General features: G+C 51.1%; 1 long non-coding RNA gene across 5 annotated transcripts in view; it reads left to right on the top strand.

Annotated features, from left to right (window-relative positions):
- LOC107196311 overlaps positions 1–10,334 on the top strand; it is a 39,315-nt gene extending 28,981 nt beyond the window's left edge. Inside the window, exons 3-6 of one of the 5 annotated variants that reach the window (XR_003042805.1) lie at positions 1,431–1,530; positions 2,118–2,258; positions 7,167–9,566; positions 9,831–10,334. This is a non-coding gene — a long non-coding RNA (uncharacterized LOC107196311). Of the gene's footprint in view, positions 1–1,430; positions 1,531–2,117; positions 2,259–7,166 lie in introns of all 5 variants that reach the window. The other 4 variants (XR_003042807.1, XR_003042804.1, XR_003042806.1 and 1 more) reach the window with 4 other exon arrangements.
- The last annotated feature ends 3,285 nt before the right edge of the window (positions 10,335–13,619 follow it).

Raw genomic sequence — 13,619 nt, 5'->3', positions numbered from 1 at the left:
GCAGGAAAAAGGTGGCTTGCTCCTAGCTGCACAATCGAGGCACGCCGAGAGCAGGTAAATCCTGGAGTAACACGAATCCCCCAGAAGCAGTGAGATGTTCGGTTGGCGTCGCTCGGCCAGACGGTGTCATCGCCGACGCCGTACTGAGGTGACAAGTGGACACGATGGCTTGAAGTCCTGGATGAAGGGTGATAACAGTCACGGCTCACACTCACAGCGGCCTTCGTCCCTGTGTGGCGTCACCCCAGGGGAGCAACGGAAATCCGTAAATGAAGAAACAGTTACTTTCTGAAACATTTACCACGCTCAGCGCTCGACGTGAATTGTCTCTTTTAGTCCTGTAAGGTAGATATTTTTACCCTCCTTTCGGATGTGAGGAGCCAGAGGCTCCTTCGCAGAGAGGGCAAGTAACTTGCTCAGCGTCGCCCGGCAGACACGTGGGCTCCAGACCGCGAATCCGGGCAGAGGTCTCACACGGCCCCCTCTGCACGGTGTCGCTCGCACACGAAACCTCACTGGTGCACAGACGGAACAAAAATGCGGCTCTCTCCGAAATGTAAGTGCACTCTAGAGTGTTAACTCAAAGTCGAGAGATGTCCCCAGGTTGGTGGCAGCTGTTACTGTGAGAAAACGGTGTTGTTAACATTTCCAGTGACCTTAAAAGGTGTTTGGGGTTTGGGGAAGCCACGTCTTCAACCTTCACTGTGAGCAACTGTCAAGTGTAAGTCATCTTCACTCTGCGACTAACAGGCTTTTCTGCCCCTGGGATGACTAAGGCACAAGAGAGATGGTTTGCTAAAGACCCTGGCTGTGTAGGACCAACTCCTGCTAAGCCAGCCTTGAGTCTGGGCCTGGAAGCGAGACTGTGTCTCTGCCTTTCAAAAATGGGTTAAAAGGGGCCGTTTCTGTTACCATGACGGCACGGGCCCAGTGCTGGCCTTTCAGACGCTCACCGTCCTCCCCTGTGAACCTGCTTCAGGCCCGTGTGGGGAGCTCTCCGCGACCTCGCCTCCGGAGGGGTGTCGGGCTGGGCCAGGCCCCGGGGCGCCTCAGGGCCCTTGCCTGCATCACGCCCTCCCCTCCACCCCTGGACTTGCTCGGTTTTACAGTACTCAGGGCCACAGGGACAGGCGGTGCAAGGACCCGCCATCCAGTCACCGACGCCTTCATTTTCAGTCAGACCCCTCTGCGGTCCTTGCTGACTCTGGCGTCCTGTAATAAATACTTATCTGGACAATGGCACACACGTCAGTCGATGACTTCCTTTGTTACATGTAAACTTCGAGGATCAGCGGCAAAGAACCAAGTAAATCAAGTATCTTAAAACTGAAATTGTTTCAGTTGTTGAAACAGAATTACTAAAATTGTTTGAGTTCTAATTATCGATGTGCTTAGCCTTTTCTCCACTAAAATCCTGGCCTTTTTTTCAGCTTCTAAAAATAAAGGAAATCCGATGAGACCACGTCCCTGCTCAAAGCTTGTCAGCGGCTCCCTCGCGCCCCCGGGACAAAACCCAATGCTTTCGTCATGGTAAAGAGAGTTCCCCGTCCATCCGGGCTCACTTCTTTAGTCTCCTCTCCCGACATCCCTCACTCTGCCCCCAGCTAAGCCCGAGACCTGCCGCACCAGCTCACCAGGTCTCTGCCTCTTGGTGGGCCCGGGCACCCCCACCCTGAGACACCCCGTCCTCACCTTTCCTCTCCACCCACGCTTGGCTGAGTGACTCCTCATGCGTCTGTCTCCGTGAACGTGGCACTTCCTCCTGACTGCTTCCTCCCTCCCGCCCCTCCCGCCACTGCCCCCACGGGTAAGGGTGCCACTCCGTGGACCCCCGTGGAAAAGCGCAGTGGCTTTCACTCTGTTATAACAGCCCCTGGATCCGCCCCTCTCCCTCTGACCATAAATCCCGAGAGCAAAGACTGTCACCTTCACGCTGTGTCCCCAACACCCGGCCATGGTGTCTGGTACTTAGACGCCTGATAAATGTTTCTGATTGAGTGTTATTCATGCCCGTGTGATTTTCGATGTTTTTACGATTCAGAATAGAGTTTCCATTCTCTGTACACTCTCTGCCAGTCGCTGAGAACAACGGAGTGACTCACATTTTCTCCCACCAGAAGCTGATGCCTCCTCGGGCTCAGATGGCTGTCCGCTCCCCCCACCCCGCCCCCGCACGCAGGAGGAACCCAGCCTCGGCCCTGCTGAGTAACACACCCCATTAGTCCCACCGGAGGACCAGCTCTTACTCAACCAGACAGGTGAGTAGGAGAAGTGTGTTGGGGACCAGGGAAGTGTGCAGTCACAGCTCCATGCCAAGATGGACACTTTCACGAGGTACAGGATGGACGGGCAGCAAGAAAAACATGAGTGAGGGACGTCGATAAGGGAACCATGACAATGGCCACAGCAAATTAGGCTACCGAGGAGGAAGAGCCAGATTCCAACTGCGAGACAGGACATGGCAGTTCACTAGATAAAGGGGCGAAATAGAGAGAGGCTCAAAGTGGCTTCGACTCCCGGGTCTAGAAAACGGGAAGAAGGCAGGCGGCACCCACAACAGAAGCCGGAATCATTCGAGGGGCGCGTGACGTGATTCGTTTTTTAGGGAGGCGGGGTGTGTATTTGATACGCTAACAGTATACAAGTTAAAAGGCTCAATTATTCAAACAGGAAAACAGATAACATGTTTTACGTGATTGTTATGTGCCAATCGCTTTACCAAATTAACTTCTTTGATACTCGCTACAAGAATATGAGGTAGATTCTGTTATTCTCCCCATTTTAGAGATAAAGAAACCCGAGGCTTAAGTCACTTGTTCACATTCACCCAGCTGCTCCGAGTGGCAGACGGGACTGAGCGCTGTGACCCCAGCACCTTCACTGTGTGGAAACTGAGGCCGGCGAGGGGGCTCGGCGCTCTCTGTAGACTCCAGGGCAGTCCGCATTGGGGTGCTGATCAAACCCCGTAGTGGATGAGGTGATCGAGAGAGGAAAGAGCTGGGACCAGGGACAGACGTGAAAGGCGGAGGGTGAGCAGGCAAGGGACAGCGACGAGGCCACGGTGACGGTGACACGCGGCAGGACCTGCCAGGAAGGGGAGCGAGCGGAGCGAAGCTTCGCGGGGAAAGGTGGAAACGGGTTCTGAAGAGAGTGATGATAATGTCAAGCGCTGGGCAGAGGCGGAGGAGGGGAAATCGCTGAAGACCACGGGACGTTTATTACGGTCGTTGTCGGGGTGATAATCAATGTGTTTCCTGAGTACGCCGGGCATCCGCAGGGCGGAAAGCAGAGAAGTGTCAAGGAGGAAGTTTGGGTGACAGCAGCAGCTTCACAGACGTGCGTCTGGGAGCAGCGCAGAAAGGTGAAGAGACATCTGTGCTGTGGCTTCTGTGCTTCGAAGATGCAAAGCTGTGACAGGCCGGGAATGATCACTAAGGCTTCCTGGGACCCGCAGGTATCACCCCGGCGTAGCCGAAGCCTCAGAATCACTCCAGGTTAACACACTGACGTTTAATTTGGACACACGATCTGAGACAGCCTTGACTCCGGCATGCTGGGCCCCGAGGATCGTTTGCCAAAGATCCAGATCATATTTCTAGCTCCCCCGTCAGGCTCCGGCACCAGATAACGTGGAGCGCGGCCTTTCCTGAAATTAGCTGGAATGGTTTTTCATCTGGACCATTCAAAGTATACTTTATACACAACGACGAAACTGACAAAGTAGGTTCATTCTCTTCAACTTCGCCCACTGCTAATTCATCTTCCAGCTCGATCTGCAGGTGGTCTGAAGCTCAGGGAACCTAAGACGATCTCTGCCAGCACTGGACCCTTTGGAAGAAGAGAAGGGTTTTTCCTTTTCTGTGGTTCAATAATAAATGAACTGGCATCCGAGATGCTAAGACTAAACTCCCATTAGGTGCTTAGTGGGTTCACAGAGTGTGTGCTGGTGGGGGAGGGGCAGGACCTACCGATCGTCTCGAGAAATCGTAAGATGTTAACACTAAAGGAACATCAGAACCACCTAGCTCAAGGCCTTAGTCTGCAGACGCAGAAAATGAGGCCCCGAAAAGGGAAAGAATTCGCTCAAGTCTCAGAGCTAATCAGTACCAGCACTGGTACCGGTCCCAGTACCACGGCTGGAGCCTGAATCTCTTCACCAAATCCAGTTCTCTTTCCACTATACTATTGCGAAAAAAAGGTACCAGAGTGTGTATTTTGCAAAATGTTCTTGATCGAAAAAAGTCATTTGTAAACTATCCATTGTGTTTCAGTATGCCCAACTGGTGTGATGAAAATTTTCACGGTCTCGTAAAGCCTTGCTGATCGACAGGGAAAAGCGGATATTGCGAAACTTTCTGTGCATTTTAAAAGTGCAAATAAAGCAGCCACGTTTAAAGTAAAAAAAAAAAAAAAAAAATCCACCCACGGATTTCGTCCTCCAGCTGGCACCCCCACATTTAGCCTCTAGTGCCCCTTACTGTCTCTTGCTTCAGGCGAGAGGGAGGGGAGAGAAACGGGCAGATGAGCTCTGCAATATGAACTGAGCAGCACCCCGGGACTTTTTTAAGCAGTAACACAAACTTTGGGAAAAGACCGCCTGGGCTTTGGAACATTCCGTCTTGGATTTTCCCCCCCGGTTTTATTGAGATGTAATGGACATATTCGTCCTCCAGCTGGCACCCCCACATTTAGCCTCGAGTGCCCCTTACTGTCTCTTGCTTTAGGCGAGAGAGAGGGGAGCAAAACTGGCAGACGAGCTCTGCAATGTGAACTGAGCAGCACCCCGGGACTTTTTTAAGCGGTAACACAAACTTTGGGAAAAGACCACCTGGGCTTTGGAACATTCCGTCTTGTATTTTCCCCCCCGGTTTTATTGAGATGTAATTGACCACTCTTGGTTCTCACCCTAGCTTCATCCTCTCGAACATGACATCGGACACATTATGACATAAAATCCGTATGAGTTTCCTATTGCTGCTGTAACAAATCACAAACCCGATGGCTTACAACAACACAAGTTTTTTCTATTTAGTTCTAATAAGCCAAAATGAGTCTGATAGATTACAACCAACTGCGGGTAGGGTAGGTTCCTTCCGAAGGCTCTAAAGGAAAATCCGTTTTCTTGCCTTTTCCGGCTTCTAGAGCCACCTGTGTTCCTTGGCTTGTGGCCCTTCCTTTCGTCACCCAGCCTCTTGCGTCTATCATCCCGTCTCCCACTGCTGACCGTCACCTTCTCGCTCCCCTCTTACGTGGAACTGCGTTGGGCCCACCCAGATAACCCAAGGTATCTCCCCATCCCCAGGTTTGTAACTTAATCACATCAACAAAGTCCCTTCTGACACATAAGGTACAGTCACAGGTTCTGAGATTAGGAAGTGGCATGTTTAGCAGCCAGTATTCTGTTTTCCATAAATCATAAGAGACTCAGACAATTCTGGAAATAATAATTTCCATCAAATAGTGATGAGACATCCCTTCCTACGGTAAGACTTCCTTGGCAACCCAGAACCGGGTCTGAGCCTCCTCCTACGCGTTCCCATGGCCACCTGGGCTTACAATCTCTCTGCCCTTATAATCCCGTAGAATAATTATTTGATCATTATTATACCTTCCACTGTGTAACTGTGTAACTGTGTAACTGTGCCCAATTTATTTTTCCTGTCCCCAATATGGTGTCTGGCACACAATAGTTGCTCAATAAATATTTGTGGTCATGAGGATTAAATGAGACCATACAAAATGCCCAGCGCTGTCTGGCTCACGGGTGTTCATCCTTTGCTAACACCCATTATACCCAAGACAGTGAGAGAGCTTCTGTTTGTGACAAGGGAAACGTCTCCATCTCTAACGGGAACGTGCAAGGTTGCACGTTTTCTAGCTTAGAGTCAAACACTCCTTGGGCAATGAGCGGCGATGTCGCGATTCGCCTCTTCTGTTGTCGTCATAACATTGTTTTGCCCGGAACCCAGCTCCCATCTGCTAGAGGCTGAGGGCTCGCTGGCTTTCGGAGGCCGAGGGGGACAGGGGCAGGGGAGAAGGAAGACACCCCCTACTTGTATGTCTTCACCTCAGCTGGACAGAACATGAATGCAACCTGGGTCTGTCATTACCGTTTGAAGTGCAGGGAACTCTTGGCTTCTGTCTCTTCTCCTCTCAACGGGCCACGACTGCTTTTCTCTCCTGATGTCGCCACCAGGCCCAGTGAAGGGACGAGAAGGCAGCAGCCGTCGGGAGTTCTGGGCAGGCGCGTGGCGCTGGATTCGCTGGATTCTCGGACTTGCCGTCTGGCCCTCATGCAAACCATTCCTCTTTCCATTTCTGCATCTATAATAGGCATGACTCACCTCACAGATGCCAAGAAAATTCAAAGACTTTGTGTTCCTGTCAACAAAGGGGAAAGTTAAATGAAAAAGCTGCTGTCGACATACCTATCAGACTATGATTAGACCAAAGCTAAAGTCAAGGCCAAAGCAGGCTGCGATTTCATTTCGAAGCATGGAGTGGAGATCCAGCGCCAGGCTTTAAAGACGAGCCTCCCCGCCCCACGACGTGGATTCGGATTCAAACGTGTCCCAATGTAGGGACCCTGGACCCCTGCAAGTACACACAGTAGGACTTGAACCAGCAACCTTGCCTGCCAGACACGTAGCGACACAGACCGATTGCGCCTACAGCCAGAATCTGGCACACCAACCATACTTGCTGACAAAATAAGGTCTCATTGCCCGCAGAAGAGATTTTTAATGACCTGTTAAATTTTATAAAAAGTATAACAAAAAAACAAATATTAAACCAAACTTAGTTTTGCATTCAACAAGATACTCTTTTTAAGAAGAAAAAAAATCATACAATTAGGTCCCTGTGAGCTCCTTGAAGACTACTCCATTTTATTTATTTTCAAATCCCTTTCTTCAAATTATCCTTAAAATCGTTTGTGCTAAATAAACGTCGACCATTAATTATTCATCAGACACTACTTGCGCTGTCTGTCGCAGGGGTAGGAAGGGACTAGAAGGCCAGTCTTCGCCACCATGGGAGGCGACAGGCAGATGGGTTAAAAAGACACAGCGAAGGAACATCGTGTGAGTGGAAACACCGCGTCGACGTGGGACTTACACGGCGAGGGAACCGGTCGCTCGCTCACCTACTCTCATTTTTTCACGCAGAATCCCGAGACGATAAATCTTCGTCGTTGACGCCCCCCAGTCCGTGGTGCTTTGCTGCAGCAGCCCTAGCAAGCGAACACGACCCGGATGCACCAGAAGGCAGGGAGAGGCCAAGGGAAGACTCGGGAGAATGTGGAATCCTGGGCGCCGAGGAAAGACAGCGCCTGAGCGTGGAAGCGGTCGCCCAGGGCTGCCCAGAGCCAGGCCAAGGGAGGATGAGGGATGTCTCTTTTACGTGGCAGCACGTCGTCTGATGACCTTGGAAGGGTAGTTTTATGGAAGGGCAGAGGCCAGAGCCAGCGGGGTGGGGCACGAAGCAAGGCAGCATCTCCGGAGGGGAATTCAGCATGGAAGACTCCTCGGAAAGACAGGCCCTTGGAAATAATTTGTATGCCCGTAAGACCCACAGACGGAGGGGAAAACCGAGGGTGCTGGAGAGAGGGGATACCTGACGGGAAGGCCCTCGAGACAGACAGCGAGAGGCCCCTCGGAAGGACACGGGCTGTCATTCAGGGTGACGAGGAGAAAGGCTGAGCGTGAGGGGCAGAGAGGCTGATCTTAAATTGAGTGTAGTTTCTTGTGTTCTCGGTGATTAAACAGAATTTAAGCAGAGGAGATTTTTTTTTAAACAAATGTACGAGTCAATGATCACACGTGGAGTCCAGACGAGAAGAGGGTGTGCTGCTCGGGGAGGAGGCAGGGCCGCAGCAGCAGGGGAAGGTGTGAACCGTGCCGTTTGCAACTGCGAAATAGCCATTTAAGGGGACAGATGGAAATGGCATTGTTTGCCAAAGTCGCCGGGACAGCAGAACTGGAGTTTTGACAGCAGGCGGTGGGGGCTGTGACTCCAGGGGCTCCACTCCCAGGTGACTCAGGGAGCTGTCCCTGTGTCGCTGACTGACCACCTCAGCCGATGGGAAGGGTCAAGGCAATGATACGTTTTGAAAATAGTACATGTGGTGGTTCAAAATCTGCCATATTTAATTCGAAGGTGATAAATAGATCCTCTTTACCTCGTTTCTTCCCACCTACCTGGGATTGAGACCCTGCCTCTAGAGCAAGGAATTCTGGGAGTTCAGTAGCAGCACGACCTTGGCTCCTGGTAGCTGTTGACCTGTGGCCAATTGCACAATAACAATAATAATATAACAATAATAAATGTATCGAGCTCTTGCTATGTGCCGGGCCCTGAGCTGAGCACTTCAAGTCTGTTTTCTTCTTTAATCCTTATGCAGAACTGTGAGGTATAGACAATCAGCCTTCACATTTTACTCAAAAGAATCCGAGGCTCCCAGCAGTTAAGCGACATGCAGTGTGATAGACGTGCGCTTGCTCTAGGTGACTAAGTCACCCCAGTGTGACAGAGGTAGCCCTTGAAGCCACATATTCCGTTTAACTTCTCCGAGCCTCAGTTTGCTCGTCGTAAAGCGGGACTAGAAACACTCGCACGCAGGAGCGTCCTGGGTTCCCTGACGTGACGTAGCGGTAGAGGTTCGACGCCGGAAATGTAGGCATTTTAATAAAGGACGGGAGAGAGGAAGAGAAAAGTGATGACCACGACCATCAAGCCATAAATGAGAGTCGGTGAAATTCTGGGTATTGGTCGGAGAGAGTTGGTGCGGGGTGTTTTGACTTCGTGCCTCGAACCCCATGACGTATAGTCGTTCTTCAACGTGGTTTTAATTTTCAGGGCCAGGACCAGGGCGAATGAGGCACCAGCTTCCGTGCAACGTTAAGGGGACCCCAAAAACTTCAGTTATCAAGGTGAATTGTAGTCGCCATGCTGTACATTACATGTCAGGACTCACGCCTGCTCTGTCCAGCTCCCCACACCCCCTCGCCAGGCATCAGGCATCCTCGTTGTGGATGGAATTCGGTCACAGCTGCGTCACCCAGCCCTCGACTCCAGCGCTTGACTCCACTCTCTCTCAGGCGGCCTGCCACACACTTAATCAGTAACCAGGTCCTACCGGTTTTAACTCCAAAAGGCCCTTGAAGCTGTCCCCACCTCTCTGTTACCTCTGCCCCAGCTCAGACCCTCCTCAGATTTCACCCGGTCTCGGATGTGTCCTCAGATGTGTCCTCAGATGTGTCCTCAAATGCGCCCTTCCCCACCCCCATTGGACTTTCGGGGGCCTCTTCTGCTCAAACACCTGGCTCCTAGACCCAGCTCCTGCGCCCTCCCTGCTCAGACCCTGCCGTCTTTCTGACTTGCGCTTTGTTGTCTAGCAACAGTCAACTGCTGTTTTCCTGACCGCAAAATGTTGCTTTTCAGTTCCAAATCTGGGCTCACGAGGTTCCCGGGTTTGTCACGCCTTCCTCCCCTTCATCTGGCTCAGATCCCGTGGCATGTCCTCCAGGAAGCCTGCCCAGATCTTCCTCTCTCTCAAACTGAGTTAGGTATCCACTGGCTACATGGCATCTCATTATTCCCTCCCTGGGCTGTGAGCTCCTTGAAGTTACGAAATGCTGTATCTTTTTTCGTCTTTGGATCCTGAGTGCTGAAGATAGTACCTGGCACTCGGTGGGCATTTATTCGATGAGCATGTAGCGAGCCCATGACTGTTTATCGAAACCCTTGAGGGGGAGTGCCACCCAAGGAGTAAGGTGGGGGGAGGCACTTTGAACACGGAACAGTCGGACCTATCAGGCATTTCATTCCAGAGCTGCGGAAGGCGAAATGGAACCGGGAACTCGGAGTTGGTGACTGGGAGGGATCAGAAACCGCCTGGAGAGGCTCGGATCAGACAGAGAGCCGCCCGGATGGACAGTCCCGCAGATGGGGCAGCTACCTCGCTACGTCCCGCTGCTGTGGGTTCAGAAGCCACCAAACCAGAGGCAAAGCGAAGCGGTTATTCATTCCCTCAGCCAGGGCTTTCTGAACATCTCCTTGGGAGCAGGGGCTGGGGACGCGGCGGTGAACCGAGAAGGTTCATTGTCCCTGTTCTCAGCGAGCTCACTGGGAGTGGGGTGGGGGTGGGGGGGACAGAAAACACCAGAGCAAGCGCAGGACTATGTCATTACACTTGGTAATGAGATCTGTGAAGGGACTAAACAGGAAATGGCAGGTAGGCAGGGCAGGTCTCTCTTCAGAAGTGGTTTTCAAGGGGAAGGCGGCGAGGACAGGGAGGAGGAGCCACAGTGCAGGTGAGCGGGGGGAGGGGCAGAGCGAGCGAACGACGCTCCTTAGGGAGGCAGGTGGACTCGGGTGGGTCGGGTTGGGGGACAGGCTTTGTTCTGCGTGCCACCCGCCGAGGACGGGCTCAGGAAAGGGAGTGGCAGAGTAGCGGGGTGTGATCCACATTTGGGGGGCACGCCTGGGCCTCGGGGCGGGACGAGCTTGGAGAGGAGCCCGGAACGGGGAGGGAGAACAGTCAGAAGTGGTTGGGACCAGCGTTAGGTATTTAATACTTCTCTTTAGGAAACACTGTCATCGATCCCATTTCATAGCCGAGGAAACCACGGTTCTGAGCTGGAAAGCGGACCATGTCCGCTCTGTCCCGGGGTCAGCTCCGAAACCCCTGGGGCCTCTCGGGGGGCCCTCGTGCTCAGTGACACCACGTAACTTCCAGATGGGCAAAAACTAAAGAGAATGAGAGTGTCCGCGTTTGCAAGGCAAGAGCGGGAGGGAGATTTCCACCCACTGCAGATGGGACTGTACACTGGCACGGTCTGTCTTTCTAGAAGAAAACGCCATGCCTAAACGATGTGTGTCCTCCTAGGCTCCCAAAATCCAGGTGCAAGAACCCTAAAAAAAATCAACCGCTGGGCAAAGATGTCTGAACAAGTCTCATTTATTAGTATTTATAATAGTAAAATAGGTCGTTGATAAAATAGACTCCAGGATTATGTAGTTAATAACCGATCACTTATTGGCATGGAAAGACCACAGTATCCCGCCCGGTGAGAAAACTGGGTGGCCAAAAAATGTAGAGTGATTTCATTGTTGTAAAATATGTGCGTATATATACAGAGAAAAATTCTAGAAGGTTCTACGTCCAAATATTGAGAGTGGCTGTCTCTGGAAGACAGGAAATCTGGAGACTTTTGTTGTTGCTGTTTATCTATAGTGTCTAATTTTTCTAAATCCAAAATTTTAACGTTTTATGGAAGAATATGATGCAGACAGAAAAGGGCACTGATTCTATGCTCACAACTTGTTGCGTGATCTCAACTGAACACACCCATGTAAACCACACGTAAATCAGGAAGTAGAACAGTCCCGGCCTCTCAGAAGCCCCTTCGCAGAATCAAGGGGAACCTACTCTGTTGTGTTAGGCATCTTTTACCCAACGTTGTGTTTTGGGTGATTCTTCTACGTGGTGGCACTGAGTTGTAGTAAACCGATTGTTTAAAATTTTTAATGTTAATACCTTATCTTTTATAAATGTTAACCTTAGAATTTATGATTATCATCAGCATTTTCGTCACCTTATAAAGCAGTTTTCATGGATTGTAGCTCTAAGGAATATTATTATCCTCACTTAATAGACAAAGGGCCCGGGGCACAGAGGGTAACTGACCTGACTCCCGTTGGCGCGAAGCTAGCAGGTGGCCAGAGCCAGGACTGGCTCGTATCTAAAGTCACGTTCTGTGGCCCCACCTCATGGGATTGAGTAACAGTGGATCAAATGAAGGAAATAACTTGCTCACCATTAGGCTCTGTCGACATTGAGACAATTAGCTGGGGAAGGTGTTCTAACTCCTTTTCTGAAAATCATTCAGAATACCATACGCAGACCCTTCTAATTGGGAAGGTGGATATCCCATAAATATTCAACCTATTTTGATATTTATCGTCACTGGAGAGAATTTCTTTTGCTAATAATCTGTGATGGCAACATTTCTCATGTAACTCTCTCTATATACAACATAATTTTGTATATATATGTATCTGTACTTGTCATGTGGACTTTATATTTGCATGTGGCCACTCTCCTCTCCAGCTTTATGGATGACATATTATAGCCTCTTAGCGATCACGTGCGAGAGTTTCACTTCTCATTTGCAGATGAGAAAATTGAGACCCACTGGGCGGGGCTCAGACCTTCTGGCTCTTTGGACCACACACACCTCACTGAGTAAAGTGAGAAACTTTTTTCTCCCTAGAAACATAAACATCCTGATGGTTCATTAAACCGCGAGAGGGCTATCGTTTTCAAGAAAGTAGAACTGCGTGACTTAGCTTCACATATTGTAAAATCGTATTTCACTGTAAGATCCATAATAATCCTTCTTTAAAACAGTTGTGACTCAAATCATAAATGTGATTCTGCGCATCTGTATGATGAAACAAATTGCACAATCCAGTGCGATTCATAGAAATTTCAAAAGAAGTTAGCTGAATTAGCAGAGAAAACAAGAACATTTGCCTCAGCACTAACACGAACATCCTTGCCTTCCAGGCGAGGCTATTAGCCCTTACAGGCTGAGGGGGAAGCAACGGAAGGGCTTACGCTGAGCTCCTCTTGTGGGTAGTCTTTTTTTGTGTGTTAACTTTAGGGATAAAACCACAGATAAGCAATTCCTACCTGCAGTCTTCCTAGGTCTGAATCTGGCGTGAGATGCACTGCGTGGAGAGTGTTGGAGACGCTTCCTGGAAGTGGGCTCTCCTTGTGACTCTCGGGAACCCCAGAACTAGAGGGCCTGTTTTTCGTGACCACAGAACTGCTAAACCTATTCGTTTTCCCAGAGACCTTGGCCAGGCCCTTTGAATTCTTAGCTCTTCCTGGTCAGCCTTGCACAGCCTTGACCCGGCCCCCCGGGCCTCCCCTCCACCCTCCCGGTGGGCCTTCCAAGCCTCCCCTTTGAGAGCCTCTGTCTTCACAGTTACCTTTTTATAAATAAACACTGAGGGGGTGGGGGAGAGGTGGGGCTAGGTAAAGAAACAGATGAATGAGCTCTTGGAGCGGTTGCCCTTCTAATGACCTCCAGACAGGAGGGAGATATCTCGGCAGCGAAGCGAGGGGCCCTCTGAGCTCTGGACGTTCCCTGTGCCAGCTGGGGTCCTTGCGGGGGGCGGTGTAGGTGCACAGCTCGAGTGTTGAGTGAGCAGAGAGCTTTCCCAGCTTCCGGCGGGGATTCTACCCCTTAGAACCTGCCATGTGGCACTATTCATGTCTCTCCTACAGAAATGGCCGAGCCTGGGGCTCTGGTCTGTCGACCTGGACCGCAGCACTCTGAGAGGTCTCCATGTGTCCCCAAGCTCAGAGAAGTCAGCGCGCAGTGTGGAGGAAAGTTTGAGCGAGGGGTGCCGGAAGGGAGCGGCAATGGCCTACAGTGATCACGACCTTCGGTAAGGTCGGTGGTGGGACAGAGCCTGTGGGCTGCATGGCTGGTAAGAGGGAAAGTGAGTTCATCAAGGGGAGGGGTTCCCAGCAAGGCCACCAGCTGAAGGAGGGGCCGGGCTCGAGGGAGGCCCTCGCCGCTGACCTCTCCCAGAAGCCCGAAGGC

Source organism: Pteropus alecto, unplaced genomic scaffold (assembly GCF_000325575.1).
Source record: "Pteropus alecto unplaced genomic scaffold, ASM32557v1 scaffold189, whole genome shotgun sequence".
NCBI lineage: Eukaryota > Metazoa > Chordata > Mammalia > Chiroptera > Pteropodidae > Pteropus > Pteropus alecto.
The sequence above is the reverse complement of the archived record's forward strand: the minus strand, read 5'-3'. Positions and strand labels throughout refer to the sequence as shown.